The following is a 24,275-nucleotide window of genomic DNA, read 5'->3' as shown; positions in this document are numbered from 1 at the left end:
AAAACTGCTATATTTAAGATTTTTCGTGCTCAGGAGATCGTTTTCAACTACTTTTTTTTTCAAAATCGTGACTTCTTTATTTAATGTTTTTTTTCAATTTAAATGTTTCGTTTTATTTTTCTTAAATTACAGTACAGATCCTCTAATTTCCATTATTTTCAAATTGGTTTGCGTTTATCGAATTTTGTTTAATATGCCATTAATTTTATTGAAAGTGAATTTTAAGATTTTTCGTCTATGAGACATGGATACATTCTAGAGGGTTAAGAAAACCGTAAAACTCTTAAAACTAAAGTTTAGAAGCAAAAAGGGGTTTTTCGGTAAAAAAAGCACCTTTTAAACTGTTATAATTGACTTATCTTTATTTTTTTGCCACTCTCTATCAATAGTTTGAATAAAAATAGGGATGCAAACCGAAAACCCCTGCATAAAAAAATAGTCAATTTATAGAAGTTTTGCAGCAAAGTTAAAAGACACATGTCGCCCCAATGAACAAATAGCTTAGACCTATGATTTTTTGAAAAAAATATGTTTTTACCTTTAAAATTTACATTTTCATGAAACTTAAGATAAGAAAATTAATTTGCAACATTTTGGTGTACAACTTTTCAATATTTGTTTAATTTGTCTATGAGAAAACTGCTAATTTAGAAAAAGATAGTAATTTGGACAATTTGGCAAGAAAGTCTGTCAAAAATCAATAAAAATTGTTGAATATACGTAAACACATCTGTTATCAACTATTTAACTAGTTATTTGATTGGTTTACACAGGGAAACTAATTTTTCGTGTTCCAAACCAGTTTCATTAAGACTGATGCAGGGAATCATGAGAAATAAGAGATTTTGTTCTTCAATACACTGCCCATGATCGCATAAATGTCCCATATGCATTTTCGTCACTTTTGAGTTATTGATGCAGTTTGGTTCAAAATCGTGTGCTCTTTCAAAAGAGCCTATAACATCCAGTACTTTGTTTTAGAAATCAGGAGGAAATCCAGTTTTTTCGCGAAAACTTAACACGTAGCCTTATGTGTGGGACAAACTTGTTTAGCGTTTTTCTCAGCTTGCTGTTTTTGCATATGGGACATTTATGCGAACATGGGCAGTACAGCAGAAAGGAAAACGATTTTTGGAATGTAACATCATTAGTAGAGCCGCCTACACGGAGAAAAAAGAGTTCCCAAAATCGTGAACAAGCGTTCATGAAAATGGGAACCACGAACAAAGTGTTCAAATGCCATGGTACGTTTTTCAAAATCGTACCATGTGATTTGAACACTTTGTTCGTGGTTCCCATTTTCATGAACGCTTGTTCACGATTTTGGGAACTCTTTTTTCTCCGTGTACATTTGAAACACAGTCGCGCGGCAAAACCTCAATTGCAATCAATTACATCCAAAAACATTCATTTTTTTTTAATCTGGAATGCCTGGCATAAAGAAACCTAGTCTTCAGATATAAAACCTTTCAGTGAAATCAAACTTTCAAAAATTGCTGATCACAAAAATCCCAAAACAAAAACCATAATTTCCTACTTAATTTCTTCATTCCAAAACCGAAAAAAGGCACCGCAAAGCTCCTTGATGCGGAAAAACGAAACCTCCACTTTTCCATCGTTTCACCATGCAGAACCCCCCTTCACACCCCAAATTTGTAACCACAAAACTGTCAGCAGAAAAACAAAACCCTCCCTCGAAAAAAAATGGCGCAACCATTTCGTTAGTCAGTCTGGACCGCAGTGCGAGGTGCGTGCTAATGGCGAGATAAAAGTTGGAAATTTAAAATTTTAATGTCCAAAGACTCCAGGTCCACTATGGGCGTGTGAGGGTGTGGAAGTGTGGAGGGGGAAAAAGCTTAATTAGACAGTCTAATCCGGTAATTAAGTTCTAACAAGATGAGTTTAGACTTGCCTTTTTAAATGGTTTGGCAGTTGATTAGGGAAAAGTCACTGACTTCTGTTTTTTTTTGGCTATTTATAGAAAAGTAATTATTTCGTGATTATTGCCGGCGTGTTTAACTTGGAAATTCGAAACAGTTTAAGTTTGGGCAATAACTCATAACCGCAAGCTGTAGCAATTTTATGACGGAGAAATTTAACACTCTGGCTGTTGTTAAGGTAACCAATAAATTTGTGAAAATGGCAAGTTCTCCCGAAACAAGAAGCAAACCGCCCAATTTCAAATCAGTAGTGTTTTAACGACAAGCCTGCAATAAAAACTCCTTAATCACACTCTGAAATAATGTGCCAATTTATAGCCGCACCGATTATGGGCTACAAAACCCCTTTCGTTTTTAGCTAAACCAAAAAGAGAGAGACAGAGAGAGAGAGAGAAAGAGGTTTCATCGGCCATAATGGCAAAATGTGGCCGAAAATTTATTGCCAGAGCCCACCCCTTCCCAAACACATACACACACTCAGTTTAGCACAATTTTACTATCGACGACGAGGAGGCCCCCCGGTTTTGAAACCGTTTTAAACATGTACACACACTTTTCTGCAACTTTTCTCTCCCCTCCCGATAGCCTTAGGTGGGTGGTAAATTATAACCCTTTGTCCGGGAGGAAATCGAAGGATGGAGAGTTTCTTAACCTCTCTTTCTCGGCCGGGCTGCAGGGATTTGTTCGAATTTTATTGTTATTGACCTTACCGGTATTGTTTATGTTACGGAGGGAATTTATCACTTGATTACTTTTTGTTCACCTTTGAACAAATTGATAGGATAAGTGGTTATTTTGGTCATTTTGGTCATTTTGGTCATTTTGGTCATTTTGGTCATTTTGGTCATTTTGGTCATTTTGGTCATTTTGGTCATTTTGGTCATTTTGGTCATTTTGGTCATTTTGGTCATTTTGGTCATTTTGGTCATTTTGGTCATTTTGGTCATTTTGGTCATTTTGGTCATTTTGGTCATTTTGGTCATTTTGGTCATTTTGGTCATTTTGGTCATTTTTTTTTCATTCAAAAACAACTGTAGAATTGATTTTGTGTTTTCGACGATTTGCCCCGGCAAGTGTTTTGCAGTTCCACCTTTAAAAAGTATTAGTTAAATCACTTTCGATTGATTTCAACGTTAATTTACAAATAAAAATAAATAAAATGAATATAAACGAATAAAGCAATACAGCATAAAAGTCCAAGTGGACAATAAATTTTGTTAAAATTATCCCATTATTAGACTCTTATGTTTTCAGTTCTCTATAATATAAAAATCGTTTTAGGATGAAATTTAGCATTGATAAACAGCCTCGACTCTGATCAAGACAAAAATATAATTGCAAAATTTGCAGTTGAACAATTTTCTAGAATTTCGCAAATCGATTTTTCATGTTACTTTTTTAATTTGGATTTCAATTTCTATTTGTTTTTTTGGCATAGTTGTATTCTAAAAAAAACAATACAAAAAAAGTTACACTCCAAAAAAATATATAAATTGACTTTTTATCACGAAAGCTCGATTTCGACTTTGATTTTTGTTATTTTCTGAAACATTTTAGTGGAAAAAAGTGACAATATTTGATCTATAGGGTATGACGGACTTTTTGTTTTTGGTCAAATTAGGATCTTTTGAAAAAAAAAAGTGTTTTAAAGAAAGTATTAAAAAAAAGGGACAATTTTGTTAAGGGTGCACAGCAACCAAGGAAGTTGTTGTCGAACTTACGGACCAAATCCTGCAACAATCTGATTTTAAAAATTAATAAACTTTTATGCCAATTATGTTGAAGAGAGTACTTTAGAGGGTAAATCAAACATTAGATCGATAGTTTCCGTAGTTTTGAAGATATTAAAAAGTCTGTAATAAAAATCTAGGATACTAAAATGTCTGTAACAAAAATCCGTAAAGAACTTGAAATAGGGTACGTTATCCATTAGTGGACCCCTTTCCTATAGTGGACCCTCTGAAGGGTTTTTGATGAAAAATTCAATAAAAATCACAATTTCAAGCGTGTTGTTGTTTAGAAATAATTTATTTGGCATGTTCAGCATCATTTAAAACAATGTTGGCTGTTATTGACGTGTCCTTTCAGCCAAAATAAGTGTTTTGAGTTCGACATCTGAAATCAGCCATGGCCACTAGCATTTTCACAACAAAACTGCATTTATATTTTATGATTGAATTAACCATCCAATCATTTTTTGACTGATTATTTAACTTCAGCAAGTCGAAATAATGTAAGTTTAAGGATTTTTACTAAAATAAAGCGAAGAACTGCCATTTTCGAGCAAAAATTAGGGGGATCCAATATAGGACAACGAAATCCAAACTTTTCCAAAAGTGGACCCCTGTTAATTTAACCTTCAAAAATAAAGAAAACTGTGTATTCAAGCAAAAGTTTCTCTAAAACATACAATAAATGCTTGTTGTTATCAACCTAAACGCATATTTTTTCAATTATGAGTATAAATAGAGCTGTTTTCATGTTAAAAGTACCAAAAATGCTGAAGCCGTAAAAAATTATAATTAATCAAAACTATAGTTAATTGTACTTAACTGAAGCATCACAATTGCAGTTTGAAATAATATTTTATAATAATAAATCAATAACAAAACATTTTTTTTAAATAAATATGCGTGGTTTTATCAGCAACTGTAAACAAATCTATTATATAGTTTCGGTCAACCATTTATGTAATTAATATGGAAAAATTTGCATCAAGATTACTTTTTTTAGTTATTTTTATGTTCGGAAATAAATGTGTTTAAATGTCTGTTAGGTTTTTTGTTGTTTAAAGCCAAATTTGTTAACATAACATATTTGTTTATAATGAAAAGTGAGCAAAATCCATCTTTTATTCATTATATCTATCATTAGACCTACACCATGCATCAAAACATCAAATATCGGTTAAATTTGGTATAAAAATAACAGTTTGCCTATAGTGGACCCGGGTCCACTATAGGAAAAGGGGGTCCATAACAAGGCAAAAAAACTTTTTTTTCAAATGGCTATTTTGCTGCTCAAAAACAAATAACTGATGAAACAAATAGTCAAAATTGTTCAAAAGACTTCAGATTTCATTGTTTTATACAAAGGGTTATGAAAAAAGGGCTTAAAATATTGAAAATTTGTGAAAAATGTGCTTCGGCTCTACTAGGGGGTCCACTGATGGTTAAAATACCCTATAAACAAATTAAACTTTTTTCGGAGTTCGAAAAAAATAATACATTGTAACTGAAAGTGCCTGAAGCAGTTTAGCAAAACGATTTGCAGTCGGAAAAAATGTGATTCATGCTAGAAAAACTTAGTGGCGATGTGTAGTAATTTTTTCCTGTTTCAAAAGTTTTGGATTCCGTGGTGCGTGCACTCGTCTGACACGTGCATGTGACTGCTCTTTGTTTTTCTCCCACCAAAAAAAGGAAGAGTGTAACTTCCACAAAAGCCCAAACGCAAGGAATGACCGACGAAACAGGAGCTTTTCCCACAACTGGGGTGTCCATTACTTTATTACTGTAACTTTGAGTTGCTTTGTAATGTTAACCGCGGATTTTTTTTTTCAAATCATTTAATTAATAAAAATTTCGTTATTTTTTAGAAAGAAGCTTTAAAATTATTGTTTAAATATTGCATTTTTGTAAAAATTCACCCAAATTCACAATTCCACGAATCGTGCGTGCCGTCGGAGGGAGAGTGTCACACGTGGCCAATCACAAACCAAAACAACAAAAAATGGGGGCCACTTTGGGTTCAACCCGGGGACGGACATCACCAGCCGTCCAGCTTCCAGAAAGGAGAGAGAGTTGGATGATTTGTGGGCCAACCGACGACGACGACGATGGCCAGAACGCACTGCCATCATGCCAAGAGAGAGGGTTCATTCCGGAGGGAATTTCTGTAAGTGATAAAATGATTAATTTCTAGGCTTGGGACAGTGACGGGTCTGGCGGGTTTTGGTGGACTGTTCCAGGGAGCTTTCTCGTTTTTTTTTCGAGGCGAACTTAGACGTGTGATTGGGGGAAAGTGATAAATAATCAATGATTCATGGGTTCCTTTTTTTCGTTGGAAGTATTGAGGTTTATGGTTGGAAGTGAAATTTTAGGGACAAAAAAGTGGGTCACATGGCTGGGAAATTTTTTTGGTGTACAAGATTTTTGCAATAGAAAATCCAAATGATTTAGGAAAATGTTCAAAGTTTTCACCTCTACAATTCAATCGCATACTTTTGAAAGTATTTTTTCATTAAAAAGTTAAGCAAACTCAAAAATAAAACACAAAGTTTAAATATTTTCCTTTGAACAACACAATATTTCATCAAAAGTAAAACAAACAAAAAATGTGCAAACTTCCCCCCATCCTGCATCAATTCTGAAACCAAATAAAAAAAACGAAACTTGCAACAACTCAGGAAGAACCAAACCAACAACCATTCCGGGTTGGAGAAAAAAAAAACAAAAAACAAATGATTTACAGCCCGATTTTGATTCCGCAATATTTATTGGCAATAAATTGCTGCTGATGCCATCGGATTTTCTTGCCTCTCCCTCTCTCTTTCTCTGGTTCCGAACAGTTCCGGACAAACTCGAGTTCGTGTCCATTCTATTGTTCTTTTTTTTTTTCTCTCCCCCCGAGCTCTCGTTCTCTTCCTGTCAGTATTTTTTTGTTTGCATTTTTTTTTATTAGCGGAAGAGAGAAGCGTTCTGGTGCACAAATAAAAGAGGAACAAATTTGTGCAATGGCCTCCCCCTCCAAATTTTGGTGATGTGAGTGTGATGATGCTTTTTTTTGTGCTTGCTGTTGCAAACATTATTCAAATGATTTTTTGTTGTGGGTTGGATCACATGCACGCAGGGTAAAAGGGATCCTCCCCCCCACACACACAGGAATTACTTGCCGAGGGATTTGTATTCAAATTGGCTTTGGAATGGTGGATTTTTGAGGGCTATCCGATAACCGATTGGTGGGATTTACTGGCGGGATGTGGGTGTGAGTGTGAAGCGCGTTTGATGGAAGGTTTTTTGAGGGGGAAGTGAATTGTTATTTAAATTGGGGGTTTTTTGAATGCACTTCCGTTTGCGAAGTTATTTTTAGCAAGTAAATGGAACAATTGCAGGCAGCAAAATTTTTTTCTTATTTTTTTTTATATGATTTATTAAAAGCCGTAAGGCCGTTCTTTCAAAATCGAAAAACAAAAAAAATAATTATCACAAAAACAAATTTACATAAAAAAAACTTGTACAATCGGTTGCAAACTATTAAGGATACACAGTATAACGTTTATTTTGTGCATTTTTAAGCATTTTACAATTTTGAATTTTGGGACCACAGATCGCAAAAAGATGTGAATCTTCTTTGGAAAAACATATTTTTATGAATTCATTCATATTTCGAGAATTGTCAAGACTAATGTTGAGACATTAGTAATTATGTATAAAGCAATTTGCGATATATTTGATTTTTTTTTTTAAAATAAGGCTTGTAATTTGAAATTGAGTATTTTTAGCCGAGGGACAAAAACTTTCAATAACATTTATGCTAGTCTAATAAATAATGTAAAAATTTCAAAAATAAGTAAGATTAAGATTAATTAAGAACTGTTTCTTACAAAGTATGTAAAATTTATCATCAATCTATCCCACTGAACCAATGAAATGTTTTAACAGATTGTGAGTTTTTCAAAGGGTATAATTCGTCAGCTAATTTTTTTCAGTATTTTTTCAACAATGGAAAGTTTTACAGTTTCGAAAATAATTTTCGTAGAAATTTACAAAAAGAAGCAATTTTAACTTCGAAAGAATGAAAAAAACTAACTTAATCCACCTATGTGGCTGGAGCCTTCCTCACTCATTACCAACCAGTGTTGGAATTCAAGCGAGAAGAAGGAAAGCATTTCTCGCTCGCGAGCGAGGGAGAGAACTTGTATTACTTTTCTCTTCTCGCTCGCGCTCGCATTTTCGTTCGCGTTCTCGCTCTCGCCGCGAGCGCTCGCGAGCGCCTCGTGCTAGCCGTTCGTCCCAAGCTAGCAATTTGTTCTTCAGGCTTATGAATACGAACCGGGCGATGGTATAGAGGTGTAACTTCAATCGTTGTGTTGTTTTTTTTCGTTTCTGACACGTTCAACTTCTCGCGAACGGGAAATTCTGGCTCGCGAGAAAGCCCGTTCGCGAACGGAGAAGAGCACGGGAAATCGGTGAGTTTCTCTCGGCAGCTCGAGACTCGCGGCGAGAACTCGAGAGAGAGAAATTTTTCTCGCGAGAGTGCGATAAATACCAACACTGTTACCAACAATGGGTGATATGAGTGGTTTGGAAACATATTTCAGCTATTTTTTAGATCCGGAATAAAAATGTACATAAATATCACTTAAGTGGCCATATCTCGAGACAGGGTTGCCAGATCTTCAATGTTTTGGACTCGTTGGATAGGTTTTTTGATAACCTAACCAACGATGGGTTGGATGATGGATCCGGACTTAGTTTTCATGCATAAAAGTGAGATCCGGATATATGTGAAAACACATTTTTATATATAACTTTTGAACTACTTATCGAAACTTCAAACAATTCAATAGCGATGTATGGGACCCTAAACCAAGTCGACTGCAACCGGTTTGATCAAAATCGGACCAGCCAGTGCTGAGAAAACTTGGCAAGAATTTTTGACACATACATACATACTCACACACACATACACACACACAGACATTTGTTCAGTTTTCGATTCTGAGTCGATAGGTATACATGAATATAGGTGTACGAGCTGTTTTTCAAAAGTTCATTTTTCGAGCAGGATTATAGCCTTACCTCAGTGAGGAAGGCAAAAAAAGAGAAAAAATTTTAAAAAGTTCTAAGATGGAATCAAAACCACAAGCTTTATTTAAAAAAAATCTAAATGAAAAAAAAATCATAATATGTTTGAAGCAACATGTTATTAATGATATTATCTCAAGAATTAAGAGTTCAAATCTAACTATAAAAAAACAAGCTTTTTTGATGTTATTTTATCAATTCAATAAAAAGCTTCAGCTTCAAAATTGCGAAATGCTAATAATTCCACTAACATTTAATAAAAAATTGTCAATTCAGTCTAAATTTGCCACCAAACCCCCAAAAAAAATATAACAGGTTCTAGAAGATTTTTTATAGAACTTTGTTACACTTCAAAATATCCTTTCAAAATTACATAAAACACGTAATTTTTATATAAAATTTTTTGTTCTAAATTAAAAACATCTGGATAAGAATAATGATGAGTACTTTTAGTCGCATTTTAGATTTGGCATTTAAACATTATTTTTGAAAATTATTTGAAATACATTTCAAATAGTTTTTTAAATCACGTGGTATATTTCAAAAGATTTCGTTTTTGGTCCACTAACATTAATAAATTAAAAAAAACTTTTTGAGGAAAAGAATATTGAAAAAATAGATTTTTAAGAGTTTTTGTAAAACTAACACACAACAAAACAAGTCAGAAACCGAGTCAACAAAAAAAAACCTCCTTCAAGATATGGATGTAAGGCCGTTGCAAATATTTTGTTATGGCCATAGTCAATAATAAACACTTAAAAAAATTTAAAGTGCGACATACCTACACTTTTGAAAAATATTTTTATTTTACTTTGTATGATCAATCCCAAAAATGGTCTGAAAATGTCATGTTGCAAGTCGATTCAATTCTGGCATTTTTTTATTAAATTTAGCTTAGAGTTTATGTTGAAATTATCAATAAGTAATTTGAATTTCTGATATTTTTGTTTGTTTAATTGAATAAGCGTAATTGCTGATTCTCAAGTTCAAATACCAGTTTAAAAATTTTACATAGATTTAGTTTATTCGTTCTCATCCAATTTGCATTTCATGAACCCCACTAAAAGATACTGAGATACAATTTTCTCTAAAATTTATTTTGGATAAAAGACTAAAAATGCCCAGCCAAAAACAGTGATTTTTTTTGTTGGAAATACAAACTAAATCCAAATTAAACAATTGAAATAAAATTTAACATTTGGCTGAATTTTCATACCATGTTAAATCAACAGATCTAGCCTTTCTTATCAATGTTTGTATCAAAATTTCAAATAACCCTAGCCATCTTTTCCATAAAATCAGTTCAAAACCGCTGCTCGACTATGAATGCGACATAAAATGCAAATAAACCGTCTGTCTCACCTTTCACCCCTGCCCCCCCTCTGGAGCCCCCAAAAAATCCACCATATCCACCCCTATTTCACACCTTCCAAGTGCGAGCGGTGCCAAACAACATTAATTAGCCTTGTATAGATATGCAAAACAGCCACCACCGACGACGACGACGACGTCTAGGGCAAAAGGAAAGCATCTTATTTAACACTCACTATATGGTGGAGGTGGTTGTAAAATGCGCGGCAACAGGAGGAAAAAGGGTCCTCGAATTCATTTCTCACCCTTTTTTTTGCTCGGTGTGTCCTGTCCTTAACCAGCCCCAAGGATCCAAAACCGCACACGACAAAAAAAATAATTGAATATTTAAATTTCCGTTTTACTTGTGTTCCACTTTTCCCTCCCCCACCCCAACTTTCCCCTTGCTGGGGAAACATTTTCGGAAGCAAAATCTTTATCCTTCATGAGAATGAGGTTATTTTGCTTGTTTTTTTGCCGTTGTTGCTTTGCACGCCTCCCCCACATTACTTACTCAAGATTCTTGGCACCCCCTCCAAGGTTTTTACCCCATCCCGAAAAAGGGGGATGTGTTACGTGCTGCCGAAAATATGTGTGTGTCTGTGTACAAATAACAACTTTCTACGAGGACGAATTTCCCTGCTAAGGACCGGTGTGAAGGTGCACCTTAAGAAAGTTATTTGTTTTTTTTTCTGTATTTTTTCTTGTAATTTGATTGATTCAGAATATTTTTTTTAATATTTTTAATTGTTTTTAGTTTTTATTATAATACTTCAAATTAGGTTTAATCGTCAAATAGAAATATTATAATAATATTTTTTTTATTCAGCATTTTTGTTTTTTCACTGCGTCTTATGTATTGTGCATGAATATTGTACATGTGGAAACTTTGTGCAGAATGCTAATGAAACCAAATCTCGGATTGGGATCCAAGAATTAGTGGTACTTCTGAGCGGCCTTGTTTGGGGTTAAGAGAAGGGATGAGAATTACGTCACGTGGATTCCCTCAACAAAGCATAATTTATTTCGTGAAACTAAATTTGTTAAGATTATATTTCTAGACCTTTTTTTAAAAGGACCTTATAAAACATAATAGCTTATAGGACCTTTCATCAGTACAAAATTTTTGTCTCATTTTTTTGAATCTTTCTTTTGATGGAGACGCCTGGCCGTTGAAAGTAATTTAAACTTTTTCAATCATTCTTATTCCCTTGCTAGCCTCAATTTAATCTCATTTCCATCACCATCAAATAACTTCGCAGCATAACTCAGTGACGCCAGTTGGCAAGCTGCAGCAAAATTGCGTCGACAGCTTCGTCAAAGAGTGGTTCTTGGCGCCACACCACGAATAATTGAAATTAAAATTTTCGGGTTGAAAAATTGATCTTCATCAGCGAAAAAGAGATGGGGCGGAGGAGAGGACTCTTGAGAGGCATTCAACACTTTTTGGCATACTTTCGAAAGTGCTTGAACTGGTGGAGGGGTTGGGAAAAAGGGGTTGACAAAAGTGCGCTGAGCAGATTAAAATTCAAGGGTTTTCCCCTTTTTTTACGCTAGAGTAGTGGGTTTATTTGGGCGCCGAGTGATTTGATAACATTATAGTAGAGAGCTTTTCTCAAAAAGAGCTTTCATAAACAAGCAAGTTGAAAAAATCCAGTTAGTCTTGATGAATTGGTAACTAACCTCTAAATGATTTGCCCTAGTTGAAAATATTAGTTTATGCAACAAGTTGCAAAAAGAGGAAAATCTTTTTTTGAAATTCCGTCGTGAAACTACTTACTTTTCCTGTCATTCTTTAACGACGAAATAGCCTACTTTTCTGTACCAAAAATAACAGAATCGAATAGCAACACTTTTCAAAATAAATGCTGAAAAGTTCTACTTTTCAGCACTGAAATGGGTGCTGAAAAGTTGAACTTTTTAGCCCTTTTTTTGAAAAGTAACACTTTTCAACATTTTTTTTTATTTAAACTGTTTATTGGCAAAATACATAAAAAACTTGATTTAAAATTTCGCTCAATGGGTGTTTTTCGGAATTGCAAAAAATATTGTATGGAACTCGTTGCAAAACCTGATTTTTTCAGCACTCTTCGTATTTATCCAACTCGGTGAACCACGTTGGATAAATGTACGACTCGTGCTAAAAAATCCTTTTTTTTGCAACTTGTTGCATAAACTACTACCGTAAAACAGGGTGACTTTGATAGCCGGGGTGACTTTGATAGGTTTGAGATTTTTCCGCAAAATGAAGAGTACAAATAAATTACATACGGAATGGTTTGGAATCATACTGGCCGGGGTAGAGAAATGTTCAAAGTACCTGAAGAGGAACTTTTCATAAAATTTTGAAAAGTTTAAATAGTTAGTTAACTAGAACTAAGAAAATGTTGATGAAAGGCATTATTTAACACTTTTCAAATTGTCATGATTTTCTCAATGAACATTATTTTGAATCGGAAAACGGGATGCATTTTTGGATTCTTTGGACAATTTTCCACTAGGAGAAGGTTGAAAAAGTTTGTAAAAAATTAATAATATGTGTTTTTGAAACACAAGTAATAAAAAATCTCCAAAATTAAAGGCAATTTCAGTTGAACAAATTTCATGTAAAATGTGAAAACTTGTGATTCGTGCTTTGAATTTAGTATAAAATGCAATATAGATCGATAATTTCATAAACAAAACTAGTTTTAACGAATTTAAGGAAAAAATCCAACATTTTAACAATTTGACCTGAAATTTATATGTTTTTTGATAAAAAGCTTATAAACTTAGTTAACTTAATATAAACATTGATTTTCTTTCTTTAAAACTATATCAGCAACCTTAGTGATGGTACATTTGACGTAAAAATAAAGTTTGAACACCTTAAATCTGATTTTAACAAGAAAATCTATGACTATCAAAGTCACCCCGGAATTTAAACTAAGAATTTTTAACGTAACTATTTTTCCAAACACTATTAAAAAACTTTTTTTCAAAAATAGTGCATGGACTTTGTGTGGCTTACCCCAGTACATGTTTTAAAAATAATAATGTTGAGAAAAAACCTTAACAGTTGAAAAATAATCCAAAAACAAAATGAAATCCTATCAAAGTCACCCCGGTTTACGGTATTATGTTTAAAATTATCAAGGGATATTTATTTCAATCAATTTATGAATTGTTGAGAGTCTAGTGAGTTTACTAACTTAATTTAAAGTAATTTCCATCAACTCGCCTTAAAAAAGATGTTTAGTTAAAATTAATCACTTCTCCCGAAAACGCGTATAAAAGTGTTCGCCCAAGCTTTCACTTCAAGCTACGACTTTGGAATTTTAATGAAAACTTCATTCCCCATCGTTTTCCCTTCTGGAAAAATTGCTGAAAGTAGCACTTTTCCGCCCTCCTTCCCCAAAAATTGACATTTAACGGCGCTGGACCGAAAATTTACTTTCGATAAGCTGCTTTCGCGGGGGGGGGGGGAGCAAGCATGGAAAATTGAAAAGTTTTTCCTTCCCGGAAAAGCTCGATCGTGGCCCGTTACAGTGGTCGCTCTGACCAAGCCGTTAAATTTTCCCTTCTCTCCCTAAATTCCAAAAAAAACTCGACGTTTGTTTTCCTTTTCGTGCGGTGTGGCGGTAGAAGCTGGAAAAGCGTCGCTTTGAATTATTAAACAATCGTTTTCTTTAGGCATCCGCCTTTTGCTAAATGCGTCTTACTTACTTTCGAAAAAAAAATGCTAATGCTGATTTGTGTTGGCACGAAATCGGACTCGGAATGATTTGCAAAATTTGTACAAGCGGTTTAAATTGATTTGTTTTCTTCTTTTTTTAGTTCGTTCAGTGACTTTTGCTCAACTTGTAGGATTGTCGGATTCGTCACTTTGGAGCGGTAAGCAGATTAAGAAGTAAGTCGTCGTTTGCGAACGGAATTCCTGGAGAACGGGAGTCACGAACGGTGGGGCCATTAGGGAGCTATTATGGACGACTTTGTTTGGGGGAGCACACCAAATCAAGGAAAACATTCAATCACGGCGTCGGCGGAAAATCGACGGGGATGATGATGAAAATGAATTGTGGGAATTAGAGAGAAAATGTGATGAAAAACTTAAATTGTTGTTTTGATTAAGTTCAGCTATCTCAATTCAACTTTAAAAAAATCATGAAATTGCTTTTAACGATGGTTTCTTTCTAGTTTTTTTTATTGTATTTATATTCTTGGATATAAGAGATTAGAAAAAGTTTTTTTCTTATTTTTTCCTTCTGCTGAAACTTTTATCACCCAAACCACAAATAGAAAATCAACCACTAGTACGTCGAGTCGGAAAAAGCATTCTGGGGGAATCTAATTTAAATGGCAGCTCAAATCTGTTTTGTAAATATCACTACCCAGTCACGGATATTTCTAGCAGAGCTTGTTCTGCTAGAATCCTGCTAGAAGGATTCTAGCTGGCTTGTCAGAATTTCGTAAGAATTTTGCTAGAATATTCTGACAAAACTAAATCTGTCGAAAATGACGTCATTTTCGCTGAACCGATTTGTGGCGAATGTGATTGCCGCCATTTTGCCAAGTTCTTTCATTTTCATTTGTCGAAGGAGAATGACGTTTTTTTTTTTCTGCGCCACCAACTCGGTAAGTTAATTGTTCAAGAAAATTGCCCAACATAAATATAACTTTTCCTTTATTTCAGAAGATATACAAACAAGGTTGATCTTCTGGAGAAACCCCGGAAATCGTCACAATCGACGATGCCACAATGCCTTAGAAACGGATCGGAGCGGGCGCAAATTGTGGAAAATGCAGTACGAAAGTGTTGATGTTTTGTTCAAAAAATCCTCAAAAATGTGTGTTGTGTTAGTATAATCGTGAAATAAATTAAATAAATTACTTTTTTTTTTACTTTAAGTTGGGGTAAAAATCTTGGTCATCACATTCTAATAAAATTCTAGCAGGATTTTAGCAGAAACGCCTGCCAGCATAATTCTGACAGAATTCTTGCAGGTTTCTAGCAGAAATTCTTTCCGTTTAATTCTAGCAAAATTCTTACAGAATTCTAGCAGCAGATCTGTCAGAATAGTTCTAGCAGCATTCTATTAGGATTCTTACAGAACAGGTAGATTTCGCCAGCTCCTGCTAGAACCGGTTATTGCATTTGAGCTAGAATTCTCAAAGAATTCTTAAGATAATCTAGCAGGATGATGGCTGCATTCTAATAAGAACATTTTCGCTCTGTAAGATTTCTGTGAGAATCCTACGAGAACGCCGTGACTGGGTAAATGTAAACATTCCAATTTTTGAAAAAAAAAATTCAGAAATTTCTAACTCAGAATGCTCTAAATATTGTTATACTACTGTCACAAAAAAAGCAATAAATTTATAAAAATATTTCAAAATATTTTTAAGGAAAATTAAAAATCATCGTTCAACAATGATAAATAAATTTGAAAAAAATAAAAGATACAATAAATTTCACAAGTTTTTCAACAAAAATTTGAGTTTTTAGCAATATTTTCAACCCTTGATTTTGTTGATCCAGGGGAGTCAAGAACATGAAACCAAATTTGAATTGAATTTCACTACGAAATCAGAAATGATTTTTAATTATGCTTTTTTTATGACTATCGTCTTTTGGATAAGTTAAGTTAATTGGATGACATTTGGAAAAAATCAACTAAATGAAATAAAAAAAGCAACCGAACATGGCAATTGCTCATTGGACTTGGTTCCAAATGACTTTTTTATGATGATTTGTGGAAAATAAAGAAAAAATGTTCATGAAAAATATATTAATTCAATTTTAAATTGAAAATTAATTTCAGAATCTAAAATGACACAATAACTTTTTTGCAATTCCACTGTGAAACTTTCAACTTTTCCTGCCCTTCTGGAGAAACGAAACGGCCTACTTTTCCCTACGAAAAATAACAGAATGGAAAATTAATACCTTTCAATAACAGTGCTGAAAAGTTCTACTTTTCAGCACTGAAATGGGTGCTGAAAAGTTGAACTTTTCAGCATTAGTATCGAAAAGTAACATTTTTCAATATTGTTTAGTTTTGAACGATGAATTTACTAAACACATAAATGTTTGACATAAAATTCCATTAAATAAGCGTTTTTCGGAATTGCAAAAACTGTTGTAAGCAACTCGTTGCAAAACTTGATTTTTTCAGCACTCGTCGTATTTATCCAACTCGGTAAACCTCGTTGGATAAATGTACAACTCGTGCTGAAAAAATCTTCTTTTTGCAACTTGTTGCTTAAACTACTATTTTGATAAATTACACCGTTTTCTAAAAGAAGGCATTTAAGTAAATATTTAGAAAAATGTTATTTTTTTAATAATATAATAATATTTTATTAAGGAAAAGCAACCCTATAAAACATATTAACAGCCAATTAAAAATCAAATAAGCTCTCATTTTCTGCTGACGCTCTCTCAAAAACTATTAGTTCAATTTTCAATGTTAAAACATATTTCTGAATTTCAAGAACAAGCCTGGAAATATAAAAGAGCTAAAAACAGTTATTTTTGTGAAGTTTTTAATTAAGTTTAGCAAAAAATTTCAAAACTAATTCAAACGAAAAGACATTTGACATTAACAGTCAATTCAAGAATTTCCGAACTATTTTACAAGAGAAAAAAACATTTTCACAACATTTAAACTAAATTATTTTTTATCTTTGCTCAGCAACCAGTGGTCCAAAGAACTAAGTTTTTAAAATAAAAATGTTGGAAATTTGCTGATTGGATCAAAAATATAAGATACATTATATGAAGCAATCATTATTTACAAATTTGAATTTGCATCTAAAAAATATCGAATATTATAAATAAGTTTTTTGACAATTCAATTCTTACAGATAAATAGCGAAATAAAAAACAGGTTTTTTGTAAACCGTTTTTTTCTGAAAACCATGTCAACTAGATATCCATCTTTAAAATACATATTTTTAAAAATATACACATCATGCCCCATCAAAAATATGAAATTAAATATCTTGCATTTTTTCGAAATTCTAGCAAATTACTCTTACTGGACATTTAAAAAAGCAAGCAATAACAAATTTAAAAGGAAAATTATATTTATATCGAAAATGGGCTAAAAAAAAAATAATAAAGCTAAAATTATTTCCTTTTTTCACTTTTCGCAAATTTTGTGAAATTTTCCAAAGCTTCTTAAAACAAATCTTTTTGTAAAGATAAACATGATAAATACATGGCGTTTTTTTTAAGGCCCAACAAAGAAAAATATTTTTTTTTCATTTTCGGGTGTTTTTGAAGCGCCAAACTTGAAGCGGTTTCAACATCCAAAAATAAAAAAAAGTTTTTTGGAAAAAGAATAAATGTTAATCATTACAACATTTAATCATAAAATAAACCTTTAAGTGGCTATTATTTAAAAACGGTGCATGTTATATAAAAAATGTATCTCCATTAAACAATCTGCAAAAATTGATCGAGTTTTTAGAAACTTATAAATTATCTAAAAACTAAAATACAAACTAATATGTTGGCAATTATTGATTCTGCGATTTAAGTTGATTCAAATTCAACTTAAATTACTGTCAGCTTTAATCACTCCCTTTAAAATCCACAATTTCCAACATCGAACATCATCTCGCCGCCGGCACAATAGACAGCATAAAAATTCAAAATTATTCATAACCATTCCCTGGTGGCGTTTCCTCCATTATTCACGCCAAGAAACATCGCTCTCTGCTGTGTGTAACAGAGACACCCAACCAACACAGAGCCCTGGTTTGACTGCCTCTCAGTTGGCGCTTGGCGTGACCTGGTGGCCCAGAATCCGTTCCTTGGGGCCACCACCGACCACTTTTCCCACGCTCAATAGCATGGCTCACACAAAAAAAAATTCGCTCTCCATTCAACTGTTTCGCGGTTTTCATGCCAGGGCGCATCCTTCATACAAATTGTGCGGGGGGTTTTCTTCCTTCCAGTCTTGCCCCTGAATGTTGGCAACCCCCTCTCCTAGCCTCGTTGCCCTTTCGCCGGCAGCGCAGCTGTGAAAATTGGATATTTTTCCTTTCGCACTTGTTGTCGCGCGAGGAAAAAACCTTGCCATGGAAAGGGATAGAACCAATTTTTTCTTCCCTTTTCTACTTCCTTTGGAAAAAGGCCCTTTCACTATTCTGGTTCGCGCACCATTGGAAAAGCAGCAAAGCTGCTGCGGGAAAAGCGATTTCCTTTTGGGAGCGCGGGAAAAAATGAAGATGAGAAAAACAGCGCCGACTAGTGCGAAAAGTGGCTTTCTTTTGTTGGGGTTTTCCGGACCCCCCCCCCTCCCCCATTCCTTTTGGGAATTCCGCCAGCCGGAGAATGCACGAGCGCGGTTTTAATATTAAAATTATCGCAGGGCGAGGAAGAAATTGGAACTTTTGCTGCCGCGGAAAAGCGACAAGCTTTTCACCGCGCAATTTGCTTCGAGAAACATCCCGCTTTTCGCCTGAGGAGGAGGAGAAGGGAAAGGGGGCTTCCTTTTCTTATTACCGGCTGGTTGGAATTGCCACTACTGCTGTTGTTGAGCTTTGCAGTTTTTTCATTTAATTGTGCTGGGAGAAAGTTGTGACTAGAAGGAAAATTACTAATTATTTTCTTTTCCGAAAACTGATTATTTTTTTTTTTTTTCATTTTTTGTTGTCACGAACTTGATCAAGATTCTGACAACAACATCCTTGGATATAATAAAAATCTGTAAGAAAAACCAAACAATATAATCAAAATTGATTCTTTTTCAAAAGTGCTTTCAAAAAAAATTCCAAACTCGGGAAATTGTTTTAGTATTGTATTCTATTTTTCAATAGCTACATGGCTAATGTTTACAGAACTAGAAAAGATTTATTATTGAACAAGGAATATTAAAAAAAAGAATTTTCATCTTAAGGAATATTATTTTCCAATGGTTTATTGTACATACCCCATAAAAATACATTCCTAAATAATTAAATTTAAATAAAATCAACTGATAACTTCAAAACGCATGTCATGTATTATTATTTTTTTTAATTTTTAGGTGTCTGTGGGCTCGTTCAATCGTTTTGAATATAAGTATTTTTAAGCTAAAGCTCTTTTTTACATTTTGATTTTTATCATTTTTATTTTCCACTCTTTTTTTAAATGGCGTTAAAATTGCAAAATTCTCTAAAAATTTCCTCAAGAAAGTAATGTGCTATCTTGCTCCTGTCAAAAGATACAGCGTTTTCAAAACTGGTCGAAAACGTGTTTTTGTTCGGAGATCTCGTTTTAGGCCAGTTTTGAGCACTTTGTATTTTTGACAGGAGCAAGATAACACAATACGTTCATGAGGAAAGTTTTGAAGAGTTTTCTAAATTTTAACGCCATTGGGTTGGTTTAAAAATTTAGTGTAAAATAAAAATGTTAAAAATCAAAATGTAAAAAAGAAGGATTTTCCATACTAATTCCCATACAAAATTAAAATGCAATGTGGACGCAACCAATCACTCCCAAATTTTGGCAAATAGTTTAGGGGCCTAAAAGTAAACAAAAAAAAAATGTTTCTGATCGATTTGGTGACTTCGGCAAAGTTGGAGATGTTGCTTATTATTATTTGTTACACTTTATAAACTAAATTAACCAAATCATCAAATCCTGCATACCAGTCAAAAACAAACATTCGAAACAAATTTAAACTTTATTTCCCACTAAAAAAAAATTGCACAGAATTATCTAATTATTTGAAAATGTTCATTTTTGGATATATTTTACAGGACAAAAATAGCCATGGTTTAGGCCATAGCAAAAGTTTTATTTGGCAGTGTTGTCAATTTTTCAAAAAAAATCTTTAAAAAACGTGAAAATTTAATTCAAACATTTTTTAAGATCTCAAATCAAGTTTTCAATCGAAACGTAAAAACATAAATGACGATATCATTCACCGATTTGAAGTTATAGCAACCTTAAAATTGATTTTTCGTTGAATAATTCTCAATGTCAAAAAAACACGTTATCATCAAAAAATCAATTATGTTGGCTATAACTTAAAAAAGGTACACAGTCAAAATTTATGTCAAGTACTTCACGATTGCAAATTTGATTTTAAATTTAAACATTGAAAAAATGGCAACACTGCCAAATGAATTCTGACCACTTTGTGTCATAGCCATTTTGTTGTCATCTAAAAATTATCTGAAAATGAGATTTTTCTAACTACAAATATTTAGCGCAATTTAATAATTGGTGAATAAATTCAAACTTGTTTAATGATCTGTTTTGAGAACATTAAAAAAAACATAACATACAAAGTTGGTTTATTGTAAATGAGCGATTTTTGTTGAACTTAAAAGATGCAATAAAGTTCTTTTTTTTATTTCTCCCAAAATGCAAAAATAAAAAAAAGGGTTTGTAAAATGCATTACACTTTAGTACAGTTGTTTTTAATCATAATTTAAGAAAAAACTAAGATCAAAGAAATATACTCTCTTGAAACAAATAATATTGAATTGAAATGTTTCAAATATTTTAAAACAATCCTAATTATGCTTAAACTGATTAGGAAATTGTAATTTTCATAGAAGCTTTTGCCGCCTTTTCCCTTCAAAAAATCCCCAAAAACTTAAATATCCAAAATATTTGAAAACAAGCCGACTAATGCTGAAAATGATAAGGTTATTGCACATTTAAAGCGAAGTTTTTGCGTCTCCACTTAATTCCACTGCTTAATTTCATAATTGTAAGTTTCAATAATTGTACTTCTAATGAACAGTCAAAAATTTCAATTGGTTATAAATAAAAGTTTATGATTTTAACATTGTTTTTTGTGAAAAATGAGAAAAAAAAACATTGCGCCAACTTATTTAGTTCTTTTTATTCATCTCATCAATCAATCAAAATTTTTAACCACAATTGTGCAACAAAAAAAAAGAAACAAACCCTTCTAATTTTCGTATGATTGATGTAGTGGCACTTTGGGGACAACATTCGTGTGCCTGTGCTCGCTTCGACTGTGCAAATGAAGCTTCCCAACCTGAGTGGAATTTTAAGTTGTTCCTTTTCGAAACGTTACAACGTGTTCGACAATTTTCTTGCCCTGCACACTATACTGACCGACCCGTGTACCACAACAACCAGCATTTCCATCCAGTTAGCCGGGAACAGATTTTTCCTCATCGCTCCTCCTATGTTTATTTAGCTCCAAGCATTCAGAACAACACTGCTCTGGCAACGGAAACATGGTTGGCCATGAAATTGGATTTATGATTTATACGGAAACCACCGCCGGAATTCCTAATGAGAGACCACGGACCTTTCGCAAAGGATTACTTTGACCGACTGGAACCCCTTCTTTTTGGGGATCGCCCGACTCCGAAACTGCAAGTCCCAAAGTCCTTCCAAAAGGACATGCAGGCTTGCCACAAAATACAGATTTTTCAGCACAGGCCCGAAACACAAACGATTTTTTTTTACAATTAAAATAAATTTGAGCAGTTTTTGTTAAATTGGCCAAAAAGATAAACATTGTTAGCATCTTTTGACATATTCAGTTTTTGGTAAGAATATTATTTTTTAAAGTTATACTCGATTGAGTGTTTGGTATGTGCCAAAAAAATCTGTATTTGTGGCAAACCTGAGGACATGGCTAACCGGGAAAAAATAAAGAAAGGGGTTTGCAACGTGAGGGATTCCATCGCAGGAGGCCACACTTGGTGTATGTTTTTCTTGTTAGGATCATCCCAGCCGGCGAGGGGCGCAGGTTCAATCATCAAAGTGTGCCGGTTCACCCTTTTTCGTTTGCGGGAGATTTGGGTGGTCGAAGGACATGGTGGCGTGATTCCACGTGTCCAGCTGGAATGTGAGGGATGGTTTCTGATTTGATACGTCGTTAAATGGAACCGAGCTCTCGGCTTTGGTGACTTTGGGGAATCTTGATAAGCGTAATCAATCTTGGAATTTTAAGCGGTTGGGCATGTTTTGAATACCTGACACGGTATGCTTTGATTGTTTTCTTGTTTCTTGATCTTTATCTTCTGTTTTTATTTGAAATAACAAAAAGGTAAATGTAATAGTTGTTTTTTTTTAATTATAGAGGGTCATTATAATAATTTTAAAATGTTTTTTTTAAGGTTCAACCAATAACTTTGTATTGATGTTTTCAACTAGTCTATTTTTGGAAGGTTATCATATTAAATTTATAAAGTTCTTAACTTTTTCTACCAAATCTTGTAAATTGTATTTAAAAATATAGTGAAGTGTATAATCTGAAACTATAATTATGAATTGATTTTTAGTTTACTGCACCACATTTAAATGTTATTCCAAAAGCTTAATTCCCATGGGGATTCGTCGTTCAAAGGGCAAATCCCGGCGTGGCCATGAACCATGAAAGGTGGTGGTTCTGCATCCTTGCCAGCTACCAGCCATTCCAGCCGATCGCTATCGAACTGGAACGAAAATATCGTCCCGACGAGCCAAATACCATAAAACTATACAATGCCAAGCGATGCACGGTAAAAAATGGTTTATAGTTTACTTGATAAATTATTAAAATATTTTTACATGTAGTTTTTAGTAATTTTTTTATGGATTTTAAATTTGAAATTTGCATGTTTTATTTTTTTCCTTTTTTTGCATTCAAAACTATTTTTTGGATGCATTTATAAAATTATAAAAATTGAGCTTTCTGGCAAAATATCCGTTTGAATGAATTCGAATAATTTTCAAACACACAGAACTTTTGAAATTATTTTTTTATTCTTTCTTTTTTCACGAAACAAATTAAGTTTTTTACCGTGCAAACGGGAAATTTCTCGCTGTGCTATGATTTTATCGGCGTCTCGCAATAAAACAGTGCACTTTATTGGTGTGAGAACACAGTGAGGTAGTGTTGAGGTGAGGGTTAATGTATTCTTTGTGGGGTAGTTTCGGCGGGGATCAGGGTGGTAAAATTGGCGTTTAAATAATTTTCCAAACTTTAGTGCTGGTGGTTGGAGTGAGAGAGATTATGAATGGCGAACCGCAAATTTATTGCCGGCTAAACTCGGGGTGTATTTGCGACAAAATTAGGTGGCGCCAACCTTTGCTTTGGTGTTGGCCTGGGTTGGATGTTCGGGTGGTTGATCTTTGTTGTGGGAAAAGTAATCGATTTTGGATTATGAGAAACTATTGTGATGTGGGCTGGTGGCAAATGTTGGTTTATAAAGTTGCGAAATTTATGTTTATTATTTGGACAGGTGCAACGTTAAGGGTTTACGTACATACATTGCTCATTCTATCATTTATGTTTTAAGTTAGAAAAAAATGTGAATTGTAAAATTATTTCTATTATTGGGGATCAGCTTGACGACAAAAACGCATCCCTACTTTGAATAGTCATACCTCAGTCAGTTTTTTGTTTACTCAATTTAGATAGTTGAAAATGTACATCTTTTAAAAGGTTTCTTTGGTAAAATTTACACTTTTTTTCAATTGAACCAACTTTGTTGGACCAACATAAATCTTCAATACAATAACATTTTACTTTAGGGAAAATAATTTGGAGAAAATACCACAGTAAATAAAATTCAAAATTTTCAAATTAAAACTCTTACAAAATAAATAACAAAATTCCAGCGAGAGAAAAAATGTCAAAGTAAACTAATCAAGTTGTTCAACAATGTCACTTCTAAACTCAGAAACCAAAAAAAAACCTGTCTTTGAAGTCCCTGAGTTTATTGCACAACATTCCCCGTTTTTTCCCTTATTTCACCTTCGAAAAAAACCATCAAATCAAACAATCACTTTCCAATCTAAGAAGCAAACTGACGACAGCAAAATAGAGCACTCGAAATTCCTCAACGCCGCCGTCGTTAGCGCTTGCCTCAAGAAATTGCTCCACCAAAAGCACGGTAGGACTTCGAGACTTCGAGTCAATTCTGCGAACCACATCAAATACGTGTATGTGTCATATGATAGATTTCTTTTTGGAGCTTTTTTGTTGTGGAAAGCTCCTGGAAAAAAGTTTTCCCCTCTCTCGAGTGTTCAAAGCGGACGAAAGGGGGATAAACGGGAACCAGGGGGGAAACAAATCAAAGTTATTCTCTCCTCGACATGTGGGGCAAAGATACTTTCAATATCGACATTGTTTGAAATGCTTCCGAGATGATGCTTCATTCAGTGGAGGGAATTGTTTCTCGGGTTTTTTGCCGAGCTTTCAAAAGAGAAAAGTTTTATTGATCTTTT

General features: G+C 33.7%; 1 protein-coding gene across 1 annotated transcript in view; it reads right to left on the bottom strand.

Annotated features, from left to right (window-relative positions):
- LOC6037447 (beta-1-syntrophin) overlaps positions 1–24,275 on the bottom strand; it is a 307,964-nt gene that overhangs the window by 130,182 nt on the left and 153,507 nt on the right. The window lies entirely within an intron of this gene.

This window comes from Culex quinquefasciatus, chromosome 2, assembly GCF_015732765.1.
Source record: "Culex quinquefasciatus strain JHB chromosome 2, VPISU_Cqui_1.0_pri_paternal, whole genome shotgun sequence".
Lineage (NCBI taxonomy): Eukaryota > Metazoa > Arthropoda > Insecta > Diptera > Culicidae > Culex > Culex quinquefasciatus.
This window is presented reverse-complemented; position numbering and strand designations above follow the sequence as displayed.